General features: G+C 42.9%; 1 protein-coding gene across 4 annotated transcripts in view; it reads left to right on the forward strand.

Moving 5' to 3' along the window:
• The first annotated feature begins 21709 nt into the window (after positions 1 to 21709).
• Positions 21710 to 26141, forward strand: part of TEAD2 (TEA domain transcription factor 2) — a 129847-nt gene continuing 125415 nt past the window's right edge. For 3 of the 4 annotated variants that reach the window (XM_075328783.1, XM_075328785.1, XM_075328786.1), the window contains exon 1: positions 21710 to 22029. The gene's annotated coding sequence lies outside the window, so the exon portion shown is untranslated. Of the gene's footprint in view, positions 22030 to 22190; positions 22509 to 26141 lie in introns of those variants that run through there. The other variant, XM_075328784.1, reaches the window with a different exon arrangement.

Consider the following 26141-nt stretch of genomic DNA (forward strand, 5'->3'; position numbering starts at 1 on the left):
CCGACAGAAACAAAGAGAGACAGACAGATAGACAGATAGAGAGACAAACAGATACAGACAAGGAGATACAGAGACAGAGAAAGAGATAGACACAGAGAGACAGACAGATAAATAAACAGAGAGAGAGAGACAGACAGAAACAGAGGGAGACAGACAGAGAGAGAGAGAGAGACAGAGACAGACAAAGAGATACAGAGACAGACAGAGAGACAGACAGAGACTGACAGGCCAAGAGACAGATAGAAACAGAGAAAGACAGACAGAGACAGACAAAGAGATGCAGAGACAGACCGGGAAAGAGACAGAGAAATAGAGAGACAGAAACAGACAGGGAAAGAGACAGAGAAATAGAGAGACAGAAACAGACAGGGAAAGAGACAGACAGACAGAGAGACAGACACAGAGACTAGGAGAGAGGCAGAAACAGTTACTATCCTGGGCAGTACCAGGTACTACAGCTAATATATATATATATATATATATATATATATATATATATATGCAAAATAACCTTGTGGGTTTTCTCGTAGTCCTGAAATAAGGAGCTCCCTTTCTGGTAAAGTTCATGTAACCGAGGCAGGGGGGTGGGCAAACCATTGGTGCAACCTGTGTAGCCGCACAGAAACCTAAGAGATACGGGGCCTCTACTACCTCCACAACAGGGGGATTGTGCATTATTATGATCTATTGGACTGCAAAGTGGCCATATATTGTTCTTGCACAGGGGCCCTAGTCTGTGTGTGTCTGCTCCTGACCACACAACCTAGGTGTCACAGGTGACAGACAGTCATGTGGTTTCTGGCAATAGAAGGTCACAGCGTTTGGCTGCGCAGAATGCTCCCTTACTTCCCATTGTTCCTGCTGTCAGTATTCATTGGTATAGGTAGCTTCTTGTTGGATTCATCGCTCTCCCTATTGGACCTAGCAGGAGCTCGCCTCCACCCAGCTGCTGATCATCAGTATTCCCTTGGTGTTCAAATACCCCTTCCTTCCTTGGACTGGTGCTGGTGATATTCTTCAGTTTATTCAAGCCTTAAGGGGGCTTTACACGCTGCGACATCGCTAATACGAACTCGTTGGGGTCACGGATTTTGTGACGCACATCCGGCCGCATTAGTGATGCCGTTGCGTGTGACACCTATGAGCAATTTTGCATCGTTGCATGGGGGTCCATTCTCAAAAATCGTTACTGCAGCAGTAACGAAGTTGTTCCTCGTTCCTGCGGCAGCACACATCGCTGCGTGTGACACCGCAGGAACGAGGAACCTCTCCTTACCTGCCTCCCGGCCACAATGCGGAAGGAAGGAGGTGGGCGGGATGTTCGTCCCGCTCATCTCTGCCCCTCCGCTTCTATTGGGTGGCGGTTCAGTGATGCAGCTGTGACGTCGCTGTGACGCTGAACGAACCGCCCCCTTAGAAAGGAGGTGGTTCGCCGGTCACAGCGACGTCGCCGGGCAGGTAAGTAGTGTGACGGGTCTGGGCGATGTTGTGCAAATCGCTGCCCGTGTCGCACAACAGATGGGGGCGGGTACCAACGCTAGCGATATCGGTACCGATATCGCAGCGTGTAAAACGACCTTTAGTTGCAAGCAGGTGGCTTGTACTCCTCTGTAGTATCATTGCTGAAAACTTTGCTGAACTTCTACCTGTGTCATCTGTAGATAAGTACGTCTTGCATTTCCCTGTGTGTCCTCCTTGTGTCGTCTATACTGGTTAGTGGGGTTGACGATGAGCTCATCCCATCCATTACCTATTTAGGGAATAGGTGCGGAGCTCATATAGGGTGGTGAGGGACCCCAGGGACCAGCAGTAGGTTCGGTCAGGAGTCACAATCTTCCCCTTCCCTAGACACAGAGCTTCCTTTCTCTTTCCCTTCACCGCTCGCTTGGATCTTCCCCATACCTAGCGTTACACTAGGTAGAAATCCTGGAAGCTGCTTCTGCCAACAGCTTCTCCAAGATCACCTACACACATGTACACTCAATTCAGCTGAGCATGCATATATTTTTAGTGGTGAGAATTGAGTAAGACAATGTCAGATACCTCTGGTGCTGAGTTATCTCACAAAAAGAGAAAAGGTTCATTTTTTTTTGTAATTCTGTGTGCCCAATCCTTCTTGCAATTTCTGACATCATTTTTCTGGGTCACCAAACATGTTATATGTCCGGACTGTCCTGGTATATTTGGAGGATTCAGCTTCAATTATATTAATGTATAGGTGAGCTTTACCCTTTCCTTCCCACACTTTATATCTCAGTGCAGGACATAAGGAGCCAGATGTCAATGGCTTTAATCCACCCACCTCCAATTATGCAGACATGCATTGTCCCTCCTGAGCAAGGGAATGCCCGACGAGCCACACAACACAGAGGGAAAACCAGGGAAGATGTTAAGAGAGGGCCTGGAAATAAGGAGAGGGGACACCACCACCTCACTATCACCTGTAACTGATCCCTGAGTTTTCTAACATCCCTAGACAAGTTCTTCCCTCGTCGCTGTCATGTGCCTAGGCCCTCAATGGCTCTGAGCTTACCCTGGCTAGTGAGTAGGTCAGCGAGACACTAGTCCCACTACTAAAATAAAACAACACGAGAAATGTAAGACAAATGGCCTGAATTTACCCTGGCTAGTGAGTAGGTCAGCAAGAAACTAGTCCCACTACAACAATAAAACAACACGAGGAATGTGAGACAAATAGCCTGAACCTACTCTGGCTAGTGAGTAGGTCAGTAAGACATTAGTCCCACTACAATAATAAAACAACACGAGGAAGGTAAGGCAAAGGGGTGGGGAAAGACACAACTTAAATCACTCCTTGGTTTCTTCAGCAAGAAACTTCACAGCTGCAGTTGAAATGACACCACAGCTATGCAGAGACAAGCGCCTTCATTGTGATCAGGATAAAGAATCTATTACCAGCATGTAGTGAAGCCAGGAGTGGGTATATATAGCAGAAGGGCGGGATGACAAAATGTTGCAGCTGTGATTAAAACTAACAAGAATTTCAGGCAGCAGGGAAAAAGTCCTTTACCCTTTCCGCATCAACTGAAAATATATCCACTCGAATACAAGATTTTACCTGTGGATGCGACACATTCGTGACATAGATATTAGATTTTCTTAGTGGACATTTTAAAACAGTCATTGCAAGTAAAGCAGCAAAAAGTCTGCTTACAGAGGCTGAAATCTGTATTTTAACCCCTACAGCATGCTGTCTTCAAATTACATAGCAAAAACCTGCTGACAGATTCCCTTTAAAGCTGGATTAAAGGTCTTGCACTTTATATCAATGTATATAGGTTCCAACAGTCCAAGGAGAAGAGCAATTACACTCCTTAAAATTGCAATTACTCCAAGAAGGAAAATCGTGGACTTATGGAAATCACAGGATAGACAGATAGGTTACTGATCTATAAATGATGAAAAATTGGAAACAAAATTTTCAAAGCATCGCAATTTATTCAGTATGGAGTATGAGCACCTTGTGCAGAAATCCTGGCACCTACAGAGTCGGCTGCTATCAGTGAGGTCATTAATGGTCATCTGAGGAAGGTTCTGCTGTGCTGAATGCACTTGGGCAAATCATCAAGATCTTCTGCTGGCAGCTCCTTGTGTAATTGATGACTAATGACGTTTCTGGTGTTGTCTATGGGAGAAAAGTCTGGAGATGCTGCAGAACAGGAGAGCATGTTTTGGCCCCGCAGGCTGCTCAGAGAAGCACGAGCAACATGGTGTTGTGTTATAAAATGGCTCCAAGGACCCTTTGAAAAAATGGTCGTTCCACGGTTCCATGATTGATTCAATCTGTAATGCAAGTGAAACTGGAATCACATACCGCGTGTAAGGCATTAAGCAACGTCTATACAAACCATCAGAAGGCATCTGCATGATATTGGGCTACAGGTGTTCCACAGACCTCAGAACATCACCAACTTCTAAAGGCTATCATGGTGCAGATCAAGATGGCAATGGAGGCTGGAATTGAGGTCCATCTTCCTCAGTGATTAATCCTATAAAATAATACTGGAAATTAGTCTGGAGGCCGCATGGGCAATGCCATGAAGAGGCCTACACCTGAGAATGCCATACCAATCCTACTCCTCCACAAGTGGACCTCAAACCAGTCCTACTGCCAGCATTACAGGGTGGGGTGGCTTGATGTACAGTAGCCGGTCCACAATACTCTCATTCCTGGTACGCTTACAGTTTGGTAGTGGGACTGGCCATTTCTCCAAGGTGGCCCAGAAGGTAGTTCACATCATGACAATGCCAAGCTGTATGTTGCTTATGCTACTTTGGTCAGCCCTCGTGGCCTAAACGTGCCACCATGGCCTGCAGCATCTCCTGTTGAACATATCTGGGATGTTATTAATCAAAAATTACACAGGAGCTGCCAGCAGAGGATCTTGATGATTTGCCCAGGTGCATTCAGCATGGCAAATATTTCTCAAACAACCATTAATAACCTTATTTATAGCAGCCGAGGCTGTAAGTGCGGAGATTATTACTTCCCTTTTGTCGATTATTCATACAGTGGTAACCTATTATTTCAGTGAGATATGTAAATCCTATGTCTAGGTGCCATTGATCTGTTGTGTTTTGGCAGCAGATAGTGCTGAGTGAGCATGCTCGGCACTACTCATTACTCAGTCGAGCATCGGGGTGCTCGGCATGCTCAGTATGGTGGGTGCTCGAGCGCCATGCTAGAGTTCCCACCCTGCATGTTTCGTGGCTGACACTAAACATGTGGGGATTGTCTGCCAATCATGGTAATGCCATAGCAATTTTGGCTACTGGCATTTCAGTAACTGGCCAACAACCACATCGAGTCATCGGTTCTTATATGAGACCGGGAGATGAGATGCTTGGCACACTGCAGTTCAGGGATAGTTGATATAGGAGGGACAACTTAGATTAGAACAGGCATATAGAAAGGATTGGACACTTACACCATTAGTGTCTTTCATGTGGCACTAAGGAGTGTTTTTAGGCAGTTTTAATTTAATAAATAGTTAAATAATTAAAAAAAGTGGGATCCCCCATTTTTGATAACTAGCCATAGTAAATCAAACAGCTGGGGATTGGTATTATCAGGGTGGGAAGACCCATGGTTATTTGGCCCTTCCCAGCCCAAAAATAGCAGCCCGCACCTGCCATGGAATTGGCACAATCATTAGATGTGCCAATTCTAGTGCTCTGCCTGGTTATTCCCAGTTACATTGGTGTTTCGCGAGAACATTTTTTGCTATAAACTGATGAACAAGGGAGAATCTGGGGTAGTCTTTATTCAGATAAACTATTTTTTTTACTGTGTGTCTGTTCTTCTAAACTTACTTTTTTTTACATAAATTGGTGGCCGAGGGATATGGCCCTCGCCATTACTAACTCATGGGCTTATGCCAGCTGACATTACACAGCTGACGTGAAGCTCCAAAAATATTATCCAGATTGCTACTGTACCAGGGCAATCAGGAAGAGCTAGGTGAAGGTGTGATGCACCAATTCTTGGCCAGCTGCGGGCTGCTACTATTAGGCTGGGAAAGGCCAAATAAACATGGGCCTTCTCAGCCTAATAATACCACCCCCTAGCTGTCTACTTTACCTTGGCTTGTTATTAAAAATGGGGGACCCCAGGCTTTTTTTAAGAATTATTTAAATTTTTACTTCCGATCAGCGACCTGGGAGTGAGAGATGTGTCCAGGTGTCTTCCCCATGCATTTTCCCCGACCTCCTTTGCATTCTAGCAGGGTCTCCAGGAAAACTGCTTGAATTCCCCATAGACTTTTCTATGGACCCCCTCATTTTGAGCAATGAGCACTTGAGCATTTTAGTGCTCGCTCATCACTAGCCCCAAACTCCTCTTTCAGTAGAGTTCCTGCCATTTCAGAAGAAGAAGGTCATCCATAACAGACTCTAGTGCCGGTTATGACATAACCCTCGTGTTTACCCGTCCAGGCTGTAGCTCCTTTCGTCACACTTTTTATAACCTTGTAACACAAATCCTCTTTTATTGCTCTGTCACTAAAGATAAAAAATATTATTTTCAGATATTAGGTGTAGTTTAAGTTTAACATGAAAGACAGAAAACTTCTAATGTTTTGCGCTTATGTTTATGTCTCGAGTATATGTTCCAGATCTCCCAGCTTAAGGAAACAACAAATATTCCCCAATTCCCCAGAATCTGCATGAGACCATTATTCCTCTACACATAAAGGGAATCTGTCACCAGATTTTTGCTACCCCTTCTAAGAACAATATGATGTAGGGGCAGAGATCCTGATTCCAGCAATGTAGCACTTATTAGGCTGCTTAATAAAATCACAGTTTTAGCTGCTTCAGATCTAGCAGTGCTCTGAATGCTGAGCTCTGTATAATCCCACCCACACCACTGATTGGTAGATTTCTGTGTATTCTGCGCATAGGCAGAAAACTGCCAATCAGTGGTTGGAGGGGTTATACAGAGCTCATAAATATGGAGGACTACATAGCAGCAGGTTTACTAGTCCTCTAGTGATAATCTCCTGCTGATAAAACTTTTTATCAAAACTACAGCAAGCAGCTCAGTAAGTGACACATCACTGGAATCAGGGGCTATGTCCTTTTGTTAGGCTGATCTCCGAATAGGTGGCAAAAACTTTATGACAGATTTCCTTTTACTATTCTCAGTCCATCCTAGTTTGGGGGAAAAGGCACTAAATTTTGTTGTAAATGATTGATTCCAGATTTAGACCTAATGGCGGCTCAATCAAGAAAGGGCTCTGAGTATGGCATCGCTGGAAGGATCATGACCACAAATGCACCGTGAAAAATGGTGCCTAAATTTTGGCACGAAAAAAGTTAGACATTTGGGGGGGGCGTTTTCTGGTTTTGTGGGGGTTTGTCATGTTTTTTGTCTTTTTTTTCTTTCTTTTGTCTTGTTTTTTTTTTCTTTTTTGTCTTTTTTTGTTTATTCTGTCTTGTTTGCTTTGTCTTGTTTTATTGTCTTTTTTTCTTGTTTTTTTTGTCTTTTTTTGTCTTGTTTTTTTTTTCTTTTTTGTCTTTGTCTTTTTTGTTTATTCTGTCTTGTTTGTTTTGTCTTGTTTTATTGTCTTTTTTTTCTTCTTTTTTTTTGTCTTTTTTGTCTTGTTTTTTCTTTGTGTTGTCTCTTTTTTTACACTTGTGTATTTTGTGCCAGATAAATCAATTTTGTCTGAATATGTTACTGTAAAAATAGCACAATAATCATAATGAATCTGGAGCAAACAGAAAAATGCCTAAAAAATAATCAAACTTATCCCCCTCCCCCGAAAAAATAAAAGTCTGGGTTAGTGGAGCAAAAATATGGAGTAAAATATACATAAAATGTATCAACCAGCATGAGATACAATGATGAATTTTAATACTCTCTGGTAGAATTGAAGCACCTTACAGACAGGGAAGGTGCCTTGAATAGCCAGTGCCTCCGAGCCATAGGCTGGGGACACTTTAGGGTGTGTGCTGCCACTATAAGTGAGGAGGAGTGTGCGCTTGCTGAAAGGCACCTGCCAGGAAGCCTGCGCGCCACGTGGAGATTCTGGCATCTAGAGACTCAGTAGAGAAAGGGCTTCCTCAGAGACTGAAGAAGACACACGGGAGCAGCCACAGAGGTGAGCATGTGTGCGGCCGTGGCGGTGGGTAATATAGTTTTCAATTTACACCTTACTAAACATTCTCTTTGTTCTCAAGAGATATTTATTTCTATAGTTTACTGCTGTTGGCCATTTCCTAGGAAAGTAATGCAGTGCTTGCAAGCTCTTTGCTATATAGATTGTAAGCGCTGCTCTGTAACTGATGGAGTCGCTGATCCGGCCAGTCTCAGTGTCCTTGTGCTCCTCTGATGCTGTTGATGTAAAGCTGCCTCTTCCTCCAACATCGGATGGACACAAAGCTTAGACATACAGCCATGGTGCACTTTTGAACCTGAGCGCCATCAGAAAGCCGAGTGATGACTGTCGCTAGGTGGCGCTAGACACTACTTGCATGCAGTAAATAGAGAGGTAGTCAGGCAGGTTGAGGTCATAAACCAGTAGGGCACAACAGTACACAGGGGGGGGGCTCAGAGAGGAATGAGGTCAAAATACAAGGTCAGGATTCCAGGAGAGTTCATACAAAATACAGGGAGCAGCGGAGACGTGGTCAGGAGGAAAGTACAGGGGATAAAGCCTGGCTCGACCGCTATAGACTAGGTGCTCTGGGTAAATAATAGTATAGAATTTTAGCAAATTTCTCATGTTCACATGTTTTTTTGCACTTTATCAATAATAAAAAACACTTGTATGAATTATCCCTCTCCTTATCATTTGAGTGCTTGGGTTTTGCTAAAATTCTATTGTGGTCAGGAGGAAGTCCGAGGTCAGAAGCCAGGAAGTCGCAACAGAAACGGGGGGACAGGCAATCCGGAATCGAGAGGCCAAGATTTGAGCACTGAGCACCACGGGAGCCAACAGCACTACTGTAACCATGAAGTACAACTGGCGGCGTCCTGACCTAACATGCTCCCTAAAGAAGTAGAGCAATCACTAGGAACGAGCACCTCCCAGGACAGCATGGAACCCAGTGCTTTGAAACAACCAGCAGAGCATCCATCCTGCAAAATGCTCTGCACCATAGACAACATATACCGGCTCTGCAGGAGAGCATAGAAGAACAATACTGAATGTTATGCACAGAGGATTCATGATACCGAGAGGCAAGAGAGCGAGGCTCTCCTCAAGACAGGACGTCAAAAATCCCTTTTAAGTCCTTCTTCAGGCTGTCACTCAAAAATATCCTAATACATTGTTACCAAACTGCATATTTGTGAACGGGGGTCAGGTGGATTTCCCGGAATCGGAATGTAAATAATGATGTCTCCATTACCGGACAGCAAACAGAGATCTTTCAAATGGCAAAGAACTGTAAGATATAGAAGATAGTATAAGTCTTCATTTTCCTATTAAATTGGGATTTTCCGTGTGCCGGTGGGTGTCACCCATTACCATACTGGTTGGCAACCTCTGTTGTGGAAAGATGGAAAACAACATCAACTAATGCAACAAAACATGGCTGAAACTCGAAGCCAAAATCTATATTTAATTATATTTGTCTACTGTGTCCTTAAAAAAATCCACCCACATAGTTGTGTCATAGTCATCCCGATGTAGAACCAAACAGGTCCAGCCGGCCTATTAATTTCATGGGAAGATGTCCTATTTATGATATGGGGAATCTGTGCCAAGTATGACTTCACGTATGTTACTAGACCGTATCTGCTTGTTTCAGACACCTCCAAGATCCATGCAGGAACTGCAAAGCATGGGGCGATGGGGCCAGACAACCAACAACGACGCAAGACCGCACCCATGTCCTTATCACCCAATTAAGAAATGAGTTACACACAGAGTGATCTATTCCTATATATTATATAGAGTCATTACACACAGAAGGATCTATTCCTATATATTATATAGAGTCATTACACACAGAGGGATCTATTGCTATATATTGTATAGAGTCATTACACACAGAGGGATCTATTCCTATATATTGTATAGAGTCATTACACAGAGAGGGATCTATTCTTATATATTGTATAGAGTCATTACACACAGAGGGATCTATTCCTATATATTATATAGAGTCATTACACATAGAGGGATCTAATCCTATATATTGTATAGTCATTACACACAGAGGGATCTATTCCGATATATTATATAGAGTCATTACACACAGAGGGATCTATTCCTATATATTGTATAGAGTCATTACACAGAGGGATCTATTCCTATATATTATATAGAGTCATTACACACAGAGGGATCTATTTCTATATATTATATAGAGTCATTATACACAGAGGTATCTATTCCTATATATTATATAGAGTCATTACACACAGAGGGATCTATTCCTATATATTATATAGAGTCATTACACACAGTGATCTATTCCTATATATTATATACAGTCATTACACACAGAGTGATCTATTCCTATATATTATATAGAGTCATTACACACAGAGGTATCTATTCCTATATATTATATAGAGTCATTACACACAGAGGGATCTATTCCTATATATTATATAGAGTCATTACACACAGTGATCTATTCCTATATATTATATACAGTCATTACACACACAGTGATCTATTCCTATATATTATATACAGTCATTACACACAGAGTGATCTATTCCTATATATTATATAGAGTCTCTGTGCTGGTGTTTTGTTGTACTTATTCTAATTTTCTGAGATAATGACTTTTGCGTTTTTATTGGCTGTAAGCCATAATCATCAACATTAACAGAAATAAACACTTGAAATAAATCACTCTGTGTGTAATGATTCTATATAATCTATTGGAATAGATCCATCTGTGTACAATGACTCTATATAATATAAAGGAATAGAGCCCTCTGTGTGTAATGACTCTGAATAATATATAAGGAATAGATCCCTCTGTGTGTAATGACTTTATATAATATATAGGAATAGATCCCTCTGTGTGCAATGACTCTATATAATATATAGGAATAGATCCCTCTGTGTGTAATGACTGTATATAATATATACGAATAGATCCCTCTGTGTGTAATGACTCTATATAATATATAGGAATAGATCCCTCTATGTGTAATGACTCTATATAATATATAGGAATAGCTCCCTCTGTGTGTAATGACTCTATATAATATATAGGAATAGATCCCTCTGTGTGTAATGACTCTATATAATATATAGGAATAGATCCCTCTATGTGTAATGACTCTATATAATATATAGGAATAGATCCCTCTGTGTGTAATGACTCTATATAATACAGTTAGGTCCAGAAATATTTGGACAGTGACAGAAGTTTTGTTATTTTAGCTGTTTACAAAAACATGTTCAGAAATACAATTATATATATAATATGGGCTGAAAGTGCACACTCCCAGCTGCAATATGAGAGTTTTCACATCCAAATCGGAGAAAGGGTTTAGGAATCATAGCTCTGTAATGCATAGCCTCCTCTTTTTAAAGGGACCAAAAGTAATTGGACAAGGGACTCTAAGGGCTGCAATTAACTCTGAAGGCGTCTCCCTCGTTAACCTGTAATCAATGAAGTAGTTAAAAGGTCTGGGGTTGATTACAGGTGTGTGGTTTTGCATTTGGAAGCTGTTGCTGTGACCAGACAACATGCGGTCTAAGGAACTCTCAATTGAGGTGAAGCAGAACATCCTGAGGCTGAAAAAAAAGAAAAAATCCATCAGAGAGATAGCAGACATGCTTGGAGTAGCAAAATCAACAGTCGGGTACATTCTGAGAAAAAAAAATTTGACTGGTGAGCTTGGGAACTCAAAAAGGTCTGGGCGTCCACGGATGACAACAGTGGTGGATGATCGCCGCATACTTTCTTTGGTGAAGAAGAACCCGTTCACAACATCAACTGAAGTCCAGAACACTCTCAGTGAAGTAGGTGTATCTGTCTCTAAGTCAACAGTAAAGAGAAGACTCCATGAAAGTAAATACAAAGGGTTCACATCTAGATGCAAACCATTCATCAATTCCAAAAATAGACAGGCCAGAGTTAAATTTGCTGAAAAACACCTCATGAAGCCAGCTCAGTTCTGGAAAAGTATTCTATGGACAGATGAGACAAAGATCAACCTGTACCAGAATGATGGGAAGAAAAAAGTTTGGAGAAGAAAGGGAACGGCACATGATCCAAGGCACACCACATCCTCTGTAAAACATGATGGAGGCAACGTGATGGCATGGGCATGCATGGCTTTCAATGGCACTGGGTCACTTGTGTTTATTGATGACATAACAGCAGACAAGAGTAGCCGGATGAATTCTGAAGTGTACCGGGATATACTTTCAGCCCAGATTCAGCCAAATGCCGCAAAGTTGATCGGACGGCGCTTCATAGTACAGATGGACAATGACCCCAAGCATACAGCCAAATCTACCCAGGAGTTCATGAGTGCAAAAAAGTGGAATATTCTGCAATGGCCAAGTCAATCACCAGATCTTAACCCAATTGAGCATGCATTTCACTTGCTCAAATCCAGACTTAAGACGGAAAGACCCACAAACAAGCAAGACCTGAAGGCTGCGGCTGTAAAGGCCTGGCAAAGCATTAAGAAGGAGGAAACCCAGCGTTTGGTGATGTCCACGGGTTCCAGACTTAAGGCAGTGATTGCCTCCAAAGGATTCGCAACAAAATATTGAAAATAAAAATATTTTGTTTGGGTTTGGTTTATTTGTCCAATTACTTTTGACCTCCTAAAATGTGGAGTGTTTGTAAAGAAATGTGACAATTCCTACAATTTCTATCAGATATTTTTGTTCAAACCTTCAAATTAAACGTTACAATCTGCACTTGAATTCTGTTGTAGAGGTTTCATTTCAAATCCAATGTGGTGGCATGCAGAGCCCAACTCGCGAAAATTGTGTCACTGTCCAAATATTTCTGGACCTAACTGTATATAGGAATAGATCCCTCTGTGTGTAATGACTTTATATAATATTTAGGAATAGATCCCTCTGTGTGTAATGACTCTATATAATATTTAGGAATAGATCCCTCTGTGTGTAATGACTCTATATAATATATAGGAATAGATCCCTCTGTGTGTAATGACTCTATATAATATATGCGTTTCACTTTTTGTATTGAATTACTGAAATAAATGGACTTTTTGATGATATTCTAATTACTGAGATGCACTTGTATATGTAGTAAAAGCTTATTTATTGGTGTATATATTCGTCCACCATCCCCCATCTTCAAATTTACAAGTAAATGTTGGTTTCTGAAATGTAGGGAGATAACTGGGATTGCCTTAGGTCATCAGAAGCTGACATGTGAATAGAGCCAGACGTGTTTAACATAACAACATATGGGTTACATTAGTGTCGTGAAGCTCTGTGTACGTGGACTGTTATGTAAGGTAGTTACCTTATAGAAAGAAAGTATGAGAGGAGCGCTAACGTCCTCAAGAAACAAATGGGGCACAATTTGCTTTGGCGGGGGTAGACGTTATCAGTGCTGTGGGTAAGAGCGGAGGACAATGGTTGTCCGATTCCTGCCCCAGTCGCGTCAATGTTCTGTAATGTGAATAAGGTCTGGCGTCTTGTTGCTTATTGTAATATAATATGTTCTTCTATAACATAAGGTATAATGCGTAGTGTATATTGTAATGTATATGTGAAAGGTATGGTATTTATATGAGAATGTTTTGAAGAGGTTACGTCTGCTCAGCAACAGACAGCAGGGACAGAAACAGTTAAGTATTGGGACTAGCCCTCCATGGGAGGAGTCAGCTGACAGGGAAAGGACGGATCATTCTGGAAGGAGTCAGTGAAACCCTAGTGAGAAAACGCAACAGTCGGTCAGTCATGAAGGTCACAAACAGTTGTGGTTTGGGGCAACGGACCAAAGGGGACAGGAGAGAATATAGCATGAATCTCGAGAGAGGCCAGATAGGCTTAAGAGACAGGGTGTGAACAGCGTTCTAACTAGAGACCGATCCTCAGACAGTGTGGATCCAGGCTGTAGAAGCCAGATAGCAGAATCCTTACATCAAGGCCCCTTAACACTAGAAGTCCCAGAGAGGGGTCATTTAACATTTCTACCTTTGGAACCCAGAGACGGGTCGAATGACCTGAAGGATTTTAGCTAACATCTTACCATCACCGTCTTTTGTTCTGTAATTAAGGCCATTACTGTCGCACCACAGGAGGTTGTTGTTTTCCATTGAGTTTAGCCATTTAGTTTCTAGTTAGTTCTATTCAGTTTGGACTAAGGGTCATTTGACCCTCTTTCGGGACTTCAGGGGGAACACGAAATTTCTGGGACTTCTAGTATTAACCATCAATGTACTGGGTGACTTCTACTGGTGTGGGACAGCCAAAGGGTTTTCAGCCCACACGGCCAAATTTCACACACCCAGCCAGGAGCAGGTATTTCATGTAGTGGGACGAGGCTTTCGGAGTCAATCCCTCACCCATGACTACAGCGCAACTCTACATGTGTACAAATCATTGCTCTATGGGCATTGTTTCAGCAGGACTTTAGGGCTCTAATTCTAGGGGTGCAGTGGTGGCAGTCACAACTGAACCCTGGTTTCTAAGGAGGAACTATGGACCCTTTTGCCTAGTGTAGTAACAAGCGTTTGATAGGCCCCGGTGCAAAATATGGCCCTTGGTCTCCACCTGTCAGCTGTATGGGCCCTTGTCGCATTCTAAATCCTATAAAGATATATTTGTTGCCCCCATAAATAATAATGTCCCCCATCCAGTACTAATGCCACCCATTCTAGGCCTCTTCCTGGTATAATATGCCATCATGGACCTCTTGCAGTAATTACGTCCAACATTCTGAGCCCCTTCTAGTAAGAATGTTTCCGATCCAATAACAATGTTTAATATTCTTAGCCCCTTCCTGGTATAATGTCACCCATCTTTGCCCCTTCCTCCTATAATGTCCCCATCCTGAGCCCCTTTTTTGTAATAATTTCCCCCATCCTGGTTCCTTCCTGGTCTGCTGTCCCCCATTCTGGGACCCCACCAGTAATAATGTGCCCCATACTGATATCATGTCCGCATCCAGTCCCCATCCAGTAATTATGTCTCCAATCTTGGGTCTATAACAGTAATAAATTAATTTCCCCATGTTGGAATAATAATAATTTTTACTGGTATTACTTACCATTTAATCATGTCCCCCCCATCCAGCCCCTTTCCATTAATAATGTCCTCCATCCTGGGCCCCTTCCTGATATAATGACCCCATCCTTGGTCTATAACTGTAATATGTTCTCTGTTCTCCAATACTTTGAAAAAAAACAACAATTCTTCTCACCTACACCACTCCCACAATGGGGGCATCCTCTTCTATAACTGGTGCAGAGGCTTTCAGCTGCTGACATTGGCGTGCCTGCTATGAGTAATGCATGACATAACTGCTATATGCAGCCTGTGACTGGCACGCTGTCAGCTGCTGGCTGCTGATTGGCCAGTGGTGTGTATTGCAGTGCAGGAACCTGACGGGTCTCTGTGCCGCAATACATTTCAGCTTGTGCTTGCATTGTTGGCCCCCTTCCAGTCATCAAGGCAGGGCAGTGATGGTTTACAGTCACCTCTCACCCCACCAATTTGATTGACAGCCTCTCTGCAGAGTATGTGTACACGACGTGTGCAGAGCTGGCTGTCAATCAACGTGTCAGGGAGTGACTACAGAGTGCTCACTGTAAATATTGAACGTTGACTGTAACTGCTCCCTTCCCCGCCCTGATGACTAGGACTGAGCGGCTGCAGGGAGAATATAATGCAATTTTTTCCCTGTAGCTGATTTTTATTAAAAAAAAAAATTACCTGCAGATTAACCCTATGTGTGGAGGTAAATAATATTTTTGGATATGTCAAGTTATCTTTAAATTTTGCATTGGAGTCCAGGAGCTTCAAGTTACATCTCTGCCTATTACTGTTTGGGCATGACTGGACTGAGATAAACCTCTGTGTGGGCGCCGGTGTGGGGGCATCATTTCCAACCATGCAACAACTGCTATGCTCTAGTATTTGGACACAGTTGTGTGAGGTTAAATAACTATGTGATGCATCATGTCTGGGCATCATCTGGTCTCTACTATATACACAGTGCTTGTATCAGTCCTCGTCTGCATGCACCAATATATGTAAATGTTAGAGGCTGGAATCACACGGCAGTTATTTGAGTAAAAACCAAAAATATATTCAAAAGTAATGAGAAATATAAAGGAAGGACTCGTTCTTTTCTTTCCTTCTCTACTTTTGACGTTGACGCAAAAAAAACCACCAAGTGTCAAGTTCTTCTGCCACAACCCCATAAAAAATGAATGGTCGTCAGTTTGAAATGTTCACGCAAATTTTTATTTTTTTTTATGTATTTTCATTGGGAAATGCATGTTGCCTCTCATACGGCAACGGATTGGAAAACTGCTTCAATAAGTGACCCGTTACTTATTGAAGGAATTTCCCTGTAAATTCCTTCTGAAAACCAAAGTAACAGTCGCACATGGATTTGCCCCAGTCCAAACTTGTGAACATGGCCTTAGAAAGTGCTATATCCCCTTGTTACCCTGGGTGAACAGTGCCCAAAGTAGCACAATTGCTCCAAAATGTCTAAAGGGTGCTTTACACGCAGTGACACGCTAGCGATGTCGCTCGTGAAAGCACCCGTCCCCGTCGTTTGTGCGTCACGGGCAAATCGCTGCCCGTGGCGCACAATATCTCTAATATCCGTCACACGCACTTGACTTCCTAGCGACGGCGCTGTGGCCGGCGAACAGCCTCCTTTCTAAGGGGGCGGTTTGTGCGGCGTCACAGCGACGTTACACGGCAGGCGTCCAATCGAAGCGGAGGGGCGGAGAGCAACCGCATGAAAGTCACGCCCACCTCGTTGCCGGAGGACGCAGGTAAGCTGTGTTCGTCGTTCCTGGGGTGTCACACGTAGCGATGTGTGCTGCCTCAGGAACGATGAACAACCTGCGTCCAGCACCAGCAACGACATTTGGGAAATGGACAACGTGTCAACAATCAACGATTTGGTGAGTATTTTACATCGTTAGCGGTCACTCGTAGGTGTCACACGCAACGACGTCGCTAACGAGGCCGGATGTGCATCACAAATTCCATGACCCCCAACGACATCTCGTTAGCGATGTTGCTGCGTGTAAGGCCCCCTTTAGATTCAGCTGAAGGGTACCAGATTACCAGTAATGTTCTGCTGACTTTATTATTAATATTATTTTACAGCCTTCAGCTCGATCTTGAACCATGGTGACTTGATGGAAGATTGATCTTGTGTAGCCTAGATAGGTTCACCAGGGTCTTCTCCGCTTAGATAGCTTCACTAGGGTCTTCACCTAGATAGATCGAACAGGGTCTTATCCACCTAGATAGGTCTACCATGGTCTTCTCCACCAAAAGTTTGAAGCAATCGGGTTCCTGGTCTTCCTCTTTGCCTTGATCCTTCTATTCTTTCCACCATGATGTCCTTCTCCGGTGATTGCTCTCTTGGTGATGAACGCTCTGTAGGAAGATCGATCTTGTGCAGCATAGATAGGTCCACCAGTGTCTTCTCCACCATTATTTTCATAATATCAAGCCATTGGGTTGCTGTCTTCCTCTCTGCCTTGTTCCTTCTATTTTTCCAACCATTATGTCCTTCTCCAGTGAGTGTTTTTTTGGTGATGAACACTCTGTAGGAAGATCGATCTTCTGTAGCCTTGATAGGTTCACTAGGGTCTTCTCTGCCTAGATAGGTCCATCGGGGTGTTTTCCGCTGTTTTCTTGATAGTATCAAGCCATTGGGTTGCTGGTCTTCTTCATCACCTTGATTCTTCTATTCTTTCCACCATGATATCCTTCTCCAGTGATTGCTCTCTTGGTGATGAAAGCTCTGTAGAAAGATCGATCTTGTAAAGCCTAGATAGGTCCACCAGGGTCTTCTCCCCTGTTTTCTTGATAGTATCAAGCCATCGGGTTGCTTATCTTCCTCTTCACCTTAATCCTTCTATTCTTTCCACCATGATATCCTTCTCCAGTGGTTGTTGTCTTGGTGATGAATGCTCTGTAGGAAGATTGATCTTGTGCAGCCTAGATAGTTCAATCGGGGTCTTCTCCATCGTTATCTTGATTGTATCAAGCCATGAAGTTGCTGGTCTTTCTCACCACCTTGTTCCTTCTATTCTTCCAACCATTATGTCCTTCTCCTGTGATTGTTCTCTTGGTGTGCAAAGTAGGCAAGTCGTAGCCTGGTGATCTTTGCTTCTAGTCTGACTTGATTTGTGCCAAAATTGATTTGTTTGGTGACTAAGGGGTACTTTGCACACTACGACATCGCAGCTGCGATGTCGGTGGGGTCAAATCGAAAGTGACGCACATCCGGCGTCGTTGTCGACATCGCAGTATGTGAATCGTTTTTAATACGATTAACGAGCGCAAAAGTGTCGAAATTGTATGATCGCTGTAGTGTCGGGCATTTCCATAATGTCGCTGCAGCGACAGGTACGATGTTGTTCCTCGTTCCTGCGGCAGCACACATCGCTGTGTATGAAGCCGCAGGAGCGAGGAACATCTCCTTACCTGCGTCCCGCCTACAATGAGGAAGGAAAGAGGTGGGCGGGATGTTTACGTCCCGCTCATCTCCGCCCCTCCTCTTCTTTTGGCCGCCTGCCGTGTGATGTCGCTGTGACGCCGCACGACCCGCCCCCTTAGGAAGGAGGCGGGTCGCCGGCCAGAGCGACGTCGCAGGGCAGGTAAGTGCGTGTAAAGTTGCCCCAGCGATAATGTTTGCTACGGCAGCTATCACAAGAGATCGCACGTACGACGGGGGTGGGGACTATCGCGCTCGGCATCGCTGCAATCGGCTTATAGGGGTGTATATATTATTGGTGCAACCTGTGCAGTCACTGGGGCCCAAGAGGCAAGGTGGACCACTACCACCTCCAAGGCATCAAGTAGCCTCTACCACCGTCACATAAAGGGTGGTAAGATACTGGGCTGTAAAAGGCCCATATTCTGTTCTTTCTCAGGGGTCCGAGGATATTGTGGTTGGCTGCCATGGGTCACTTCTGGAAAAAGTACAATTGACATGGTTGGAACTGCGACAGACTCAGGGCAATTGGGTTAACATGAGAGGCACTATGGCTGGCATTGGCACGCGTTGCACTGAGGGTGGTTATTGGTATATGATACTACTGATCTCTGTACTTAACAATATACCTAAAAACTCGTAGTATTCCAATGATGAAATGTTGATACACTTTATATACAAATGTGTTTTTAATTACTCTGACGATCCCTCTTGATATTACGCTAATCGGGACCACTATATATAATGTTAGCTACGACAAAGAACATATTGCATTGGGCGAAACGCGTCGCCATCATGCTATGTTTATCTGTTGTTGCTTTTATATAAACACTGAAGACTTTTTTCCTCCTTGATGCTAGAGCACTTTTGTCTTTCGGACCTGAGGGTCACTAGTTTCACCGTCCATTGCTGAAAATATGGCTGAGGGCACTAGAGCCGATTAAAGGTCATACTTTGGTAACTGTGATTTGGTTATTATTCACATATCAGCAGCACGGTTTATTTCCTGATTATGCTTTCTTATATAGTGCCATCATACTCATCTGTGCCTTCTTCATCTTCATCCTCACAATCCAAATTCCCTATCACTATGTCTTTGGCGTGTGGGAGGAAACTAGAGAACCCAGAAGAAACCGACCCAAGCATGGGGAGATTGTACAAACGTCTTCCAGATGTTGTTCATGGTGGGACTTGAACCAGGACCCGAGCACTGCAAAGCAACAATGCTAACCACTGAGCCACTGTTCTTACCACAGAGACACCATGCCAACCACTAAACCTCTGTTCTTACTATTGAGCCACCATGACAACCATTGAGCCCCTATGCCAACAACTGAGCCACCATGCTAACCAATAAGCCACCATGCCAACCACTAAGCCACCATGCCAACCACTGAGCCACAGTTCTTACCACTGAGCTACCATGCCAACTACTGAGCTCCCATGCTAATCAATGAGCCACTGTTATTACCACTGAGCTACCATGCCAACTACTGAGCACCCATGACAACCACTGAGCCACAGTTCTTACCACTGAGCTACCATGCCAACTACTGAGCTCCCATGCTAATCACTGAGCCACTGTTGTTACCACTGAGCTACCATGCCAACTACTGAGCTCCCATGCTAATCACTGAGCGACTGTTCTTACCACTGAGCTGCCATGCCGACTACTGAGACACCCTGCCAGCCACTTAGCCCCCAGGCCAACCACTGAGCTACTGTTCTTGCCATTGAGCCACCATGCTAAACATTGAGCCCTTATATCAACAACTGAGCCCATGTTTTTACTACTCAGCCACCATCCTAACCAATAAGTCACCATGCCAACCACTGAGCCACAGTTCTTACCACTGAGCTAGAATGCAAACTACTGAGCCTCCATGCCAACCACTAACACTAGAAGTCCCAGAGAGGGGTCATTTAACATTTCTACCTTTGGAACCCAGAGACGGGTCGAATGACCTGAAGGATTTTAGCTAACATCCTATAATCACCGTCTTTTGTTCTGTAATTAAGGCCATTACTGTCGCAGCACAGGAGGTTGTTGTTTTCCATTGAGTTTAGCCATTTAGTTTCTAATTAGTTCTATTCAGTTTGGACTAAGGGTCATTTGACCCTCTTTCGGGACTTCAGGGAGGAGCTCGAAATTTCTGGCACTTCTAGTGCTAAGCCACTGTTTTTACCACTGAGCCACAATGCCAACAACTGAACCCCCATGCCAACCACTGAGCCACTGTTCTTACCACTGAGCTACAATGCAAATTAATGAGCCTCCATGTTAACCTCTATGCCACTGTTCTTACCACAGAACTACAATGCCAACAACTGAGCCTCCATGCCAACCACTGAGCCACTGTTCTTACCACTGAGCTACAATGCAAATTAATGAGCCTCCATGCTAACCACTAAGCCACTGTTCTTATCACAGCACTACAATGCCAACTGAGCCTCCATGCCAACCACTGAGCCACTGTTCTTACCACTGAGCTTCAATGCAAATTAATGAGCCTCCATGCTAACCACTAAGCCACTGTTCTTATCACAGCACTACAATGGCAACTAATGAGCCTCCATGTCAACCACTGAGCCACAGTTCTTACCACTGAGCTACAATGCCAACTACTAAGACAACATGCCAACCACTGAACCCTCATGCCAACTGCTGAACCACTGTTCCTACCACTCAGTCATCATTATTTTTATTATTAGTATTATTATTATTTATTATTACAGCGCCATCGATTCCATGGCGCTTTACATGTGAAAGGGGTGTACGTAATAGGGACAAGGGGGGAGTCAGCACGATCTGAAAATGGCATGCATCATATAAAAAGTGCAAATTCACAGATTTATCCCAACTGTACTGTAATATAAATGAGATTTTTAGCAAATAATTGATCAATTCTTTGAGCCACCCCTGCCAACGTCACGGCAAATCTCAATAGGGGGGTCCTAACCTATATTCAATAGGGACAAGTACAATAATCATAAACAATACAAGACACAGACAGGTACAGGAGGACAGAAGTCCCTGCCCGCGAGGACTCAAAAAATAGCTTCGGCACACAAGAAAAGAAGAGGGAACAGTTACAAATGCCAACCCTGAGCCTCCGTGCTAACCACTGAGCCACCATGTTTTTTTCTTTTCAGCCTCACGCGGATCTTGTTGCTTTTTTACCTTCTTGGTTAAACGTATTATCTAGCAACGACTGTACATAGTTACAATCCAATAGTTGTGCGGCTTCATGTGAACAGGGCTCGAATGCATGGCTTTTAGATTATGCCTTCAAACAGGGGATCGTAAGGCGTTTCTTTTTGCTTTGTTTACTTTTTTTTTCGAGACGTAATACTTCCAATATAAAGGTTTCCGAACAGCGAGGCGGACAGGTGGATAGCTAACTTGTGCCTTGTAAAGTTGTAACACTCGTTCTCTGGGCAGCTGCAGTGTTACATGAGTATCACAGGGGGGCGGAGACCTGGGTGACCACCGCCCACCATGTATCAGCCCCTCCTCTGAACTGCAACTGACTCATTGAGCTAATTTCATTCCTCTCTTTCATTCCAGAGATTCCTCTGAAAAGCTGTCACCTTTCCAAAATACCAAGCCTGCTTCCAACCACCAGCACCAGCACCAACAACAACAGCAGCGGCCAGGCTAGCCAGAGAGCCCTCCTCATCCTCACCTGACCTTCATCATACACAGAGGAGGGGGCAGAGACAATCCCTCTCAGTGCTGCCCAAAAGGAAAAAAAAATACAAGTCTTTCCCCTACAAAGTGCTGACCAGGATTGCTTTTCTCTGCCCCCCATTCAGTCCCTTCTCTTGGCTTCCAGATACCCCAAGTTGCCACCAAGTTCCTGTGTAAAAGCCCCTCACCTTCCCACTGCTGGCCAGGTAAGCAGAAAACTTTCCAGATCTGTGTATTTTTCCCTCTCGCTCTTTCCCGGTCTGTCCATCACAGGATTGGGAGCTTGAAATCCTTGTCGTTTTTCGCATGTTTGGCATTTTTTGGGTTCCTTTCTCTCTTCCTGATCACTTTGAGCTTGGATCAGGCTGGAGAGGAGGAGAACTGAGAGGCTTTTCTCATTTTGTCCTTTCCAAGAACATGGGCGGGGGGGCCCACTTGCTTTTTTTTCTCTACTTTTTAGCTTCTGCTGTGATTTGGATGTTTGAAGTTGGATAATGGATCTGACATTACGTAGGCTGTCCTCTGCGTTGTCGCCTGGGATCGGACGACTGATCAGCCTAGGGATATTTATACAACTTACCGGAATATTTACAAAGTTTAAAAGTAAAGACCCCCCCCCCAAAAAAAAAAAATTGAGCCTCTTTTTTTTTTCTAATTTCTTGTCTTCCATTATTCCAAGAGATCTGTAAGTACGAGTTGTCAATTGTAGGGTACTTTTTAGAACCTCTTTGTTTTGTGTAGCCTCCCACCCCCCCAGACTGAGATCTGCGCCGGTTCCCTATCCATTTATGTCCTGAGCCTTTGTTTTTCCATCTTTCTGCTGATCTAAGCACAAATTCCCAGCACAGGGAAAAGCGTGGAGCTCAGTCTTCCTCAACTGCTTACAACTTTACTTTTCCTCTTGTGCTTTTCGACCTGACCCCCTGATATAAATCCCAAGACCCTTTTACTAATACAATGTATCTAATCTATATAATCAACCATTTCTCCCTTTTTCAAAAACTTTTCGACACTTCATAATACTTTTCCTCCTTTGTTTTTCGACCTGACCCCCTAATTTAAATCCCAAGACCCTAATTTTTACTAATAGAATGTATCCGGTCTTTTTAATTACCCTTTTCTCCCCTTTTCAAAAACTTCAAACTTTTTGAAACTTTATAGCACTTTTCCTCCTTTGTTTTTCGACCTGACCCCCCCATTTAAATCCCAAGACCCTAACGTTTACTAATACAATGTATCTAATCTTTTCACTTAACCTTTTCTCCCTTTTTCAAACATTTTTCAAACTTTTTGAAACTTTATATAACTTTTCCTCCTTTGTTTTTCGACCTGACCCCCCAATTTTAATCCCAAGACCCTAACCTTTACTAATACAATGTATCTAATCTTTATAATTAAAATTTTTGTCCCTTTTTCAAAACTTTTTCAAACCTTTTCCTCCTTTGTTTTTCGACCTGACCCCCTAAATTTAGATCTCAAGACCCTAACCTTTACTAATACAATGTATCCAATCTTTTTAATTACTGTTTTCTCCCCTTTTCAAAAACTTCAAACTTTTTGAAACTATATCATTTTTTCCTCCTTTGTTTTTCAACCTAACCCCCAATTTTAATCCCAACACCCTAACGTTTACTAATTCAATGTATCTAATCTTTTGAATTAACCTTTTCTCCCTTTTTCAAACACTTTTCAAACTTTTTGAAACTTTATATTACTTTTCCTCCTTTGTTTTTCGACCTGACCCCCCCCATTTAAATCCCAAGGCCCTATCTTTTACTAATACAATGTATCTAATCTTTATAATCAACCTTTTCCCAAAACGTTTCGAAACTCCATATTACTTTTCCTCCTTTGTTTTTATAATCAACCTTTTCTTCCTTTTTCAAAAACTTTTCTAAGTTTGAGGCGGTCTACCAACTGTAAAGGAACACATTCTTTACGGTTCTGACGCATTGTTCCTCCTCTTTTGTTTTTCTACCTGACTCTTGACAACCCCTGATTTTAAACCCCAAAACCCTAACTTTTACTGATATAATGTATGTAATCTTTCTAATGAACCCTTTTCTCCCTTTTTCAAAAACTTTTCAAACTTTTTGAAGCTTTATATTACTTTTCCTCCTTTGACAACCCCTGATTTTAAACCCCAAGACCCTAACGTTTACTAATCTAATGTATGTAATCTTTCTAATTAACCCTTTTCTCCCTTTTTCAAAAACTATTCAAACTTTTTGAAGCTTTATATTACTTTTCCTCCTTTGACAACCCCTGATTTTAAACCCCAAGACCCTAACTTTTACTAATACAATGTATCTAATCTTTACATTTAACCTCTTCTCCCTTTTTCAAAAACTTTTCGAAACTTTATAAGTTTGAACTGTCTAAAAGTTAAAGTTCTTTACGGTTCAGTCACTTTTTGGTTAACCCTTAAGACGTTAAAGGCTCTTTGTCTTGGGGTAAAACTAACCAAAGGGGAAGGGGGGAGGGGTGCAAGGGTATGGAGGGGGATTTGGATCTTGTATTTGCCATATTGCTGGCTTTGACTATTGCCCAACTGTTGCAGAGCAGCTTGTAGGAAATGGGAGCCGACATGGAAAATGCTAGAGGAAGGAGGAGGGGGGAGGTTATAGAAAAAAGAGGGAGAAGACAGATAAGGAGGGAACAGAGCTGCCTTTCAAAGTTGGCTCTCTTTGTTCAGCTGCTTGGGACTGCAGATCTGCCATGCTGGCTGGAGTCCCTTGTTCTGTATTTGTTTTGTAGTATCCAGCCTGTAAATAAGTGCAGGAAACACTTTTCCCCTTTTCTTTTTTAACTCTTGTGGCAAACATGTCTTTTATGGTGTAACCCTAGAAGAGGGGGTGGGGAGCGATGAAATCAGTGCACAAAGAATAGTGATCACAATCGCTGCTACTAGTTTAACTATATAGTTGCTGAAGCCGGTTGCAGTTTCCCTGCGCAGTTTGAATTCATATTTGTTTATTTACACAACAAACATTACATATTTGTAAACAAATAACGTAACCTTTAGTTATTTTTTATTCCTTTTGATTAAATTCTGGATCTCAGATTTTCGTCCAGAAATAAAGGAAAAAACTAAATGGGACTGGCTCGTAATGACAATGACCAGAAGTTGCAATGGCTTCTTTGCATTTCCTTATGTCATAAAAAGTCCTGAAAGTTAAAAGGCAACTTTTAAAAACAAAACAAATTCATTCAGGTCTTTGTTACTTATGTCTATTAATTAAAGGCTCTTGGTACAGCTTTCCCAGGCTCCTGCATGGCAGGTCTTGTCTACTACACAATGATACATTCTAAGCAAAATGCTTTTGGTACAGCTTTCCCAGGATCCTGCATGGCAGTTCTTGTCTAGTAACACTATGGTACATTTTCAGCTAAATGTTCTTGGTACCGCTTTCCCAGGCTCCTGCATGGAAAGTCTTGTCTAGTAACACAATGGTACATTTTCAGCGATATGTTCTTGGTACAGCTTTCCCTGGATCCTGAATGGCAGTTCTTGTCTACTAACACTATGATACATTCTCAGCAAAATGCTTTTGGTACAGCTTTCCCTGGGTTTTGGTTAAGCTTTCCCAGGTTCCTGAATGGCAGGTCTTCTCTAGTAACACTACGATACATTCTCAACAAAATGCTCTTGGTACAGCTTTCCCTGGGTTTTGGTTAAGCTTTCCCAGGCCAGGCTCCTGAATGGCAATTCTTGTCTAGTAACATTATGGTACATTTTCAGCGATATGTTCTTGGTACAGCTTTCCCTGGATCCTGAATGGCAAGTCTTCTCTAGTAACACTATGGTATATTCTCAGCAATAAGTTTTTGGTACAGCTTTCCCTGGATCCTGAAAGGCAGTTCTTGTCTAGTAACACTATGGTACATTCTCAGTGAAATGCTTTTGGTACAACTTTCACAGGCTCCTGCATGGCAGGTCTTGTAACACTATTGGTAGATTCTCAGCAAAATGCTCTTGGTACAGCTTTCCCAGGCTCCTGCATGGAAAGTCTTGTCTAGTAACACCATGGTACATTCTCAGCGAAATGCTCTTGGTACAGCTTTCCCAGGGTCCTGCATGGCAGTACTTGTCTAGTAACACTATAGTAGATTCCCAGTGATATATTCTTGGTACAGCTTTCCCTGGATCCTGAATGGCAGTTCTTGTCTAGTAACACTATGGTAGATTCTCAGCGAAATGCTTTTGGTACAGCTTTACCAGGCTCCTGCATGGAAAGTCTTGTCTAGTAACACCATGGTACATTTTCAGCGAAATGCTCTTGGTACAGCTTTCCCAGGCTCCTGCATGCAGATCTTG

The sequence above is a fragment of the Anomaloglossus baeobatrachus genome, chromosome 11, assembly GCF_048569485.1.
Source record: "Anomaloglossus baeobatrachus isolate aAnoBae1 chromosome 11, aAnoBae1.hap1, whole genome shotgun sequence".
NCBI classification, from domain to species: domain Eukaryota; kingdom Metazoa; phylum Chordata; class Amphibia; order Anura; family Aromobatidae; genus Anomaloglossus; species Anomaloglossus baeobatrachus.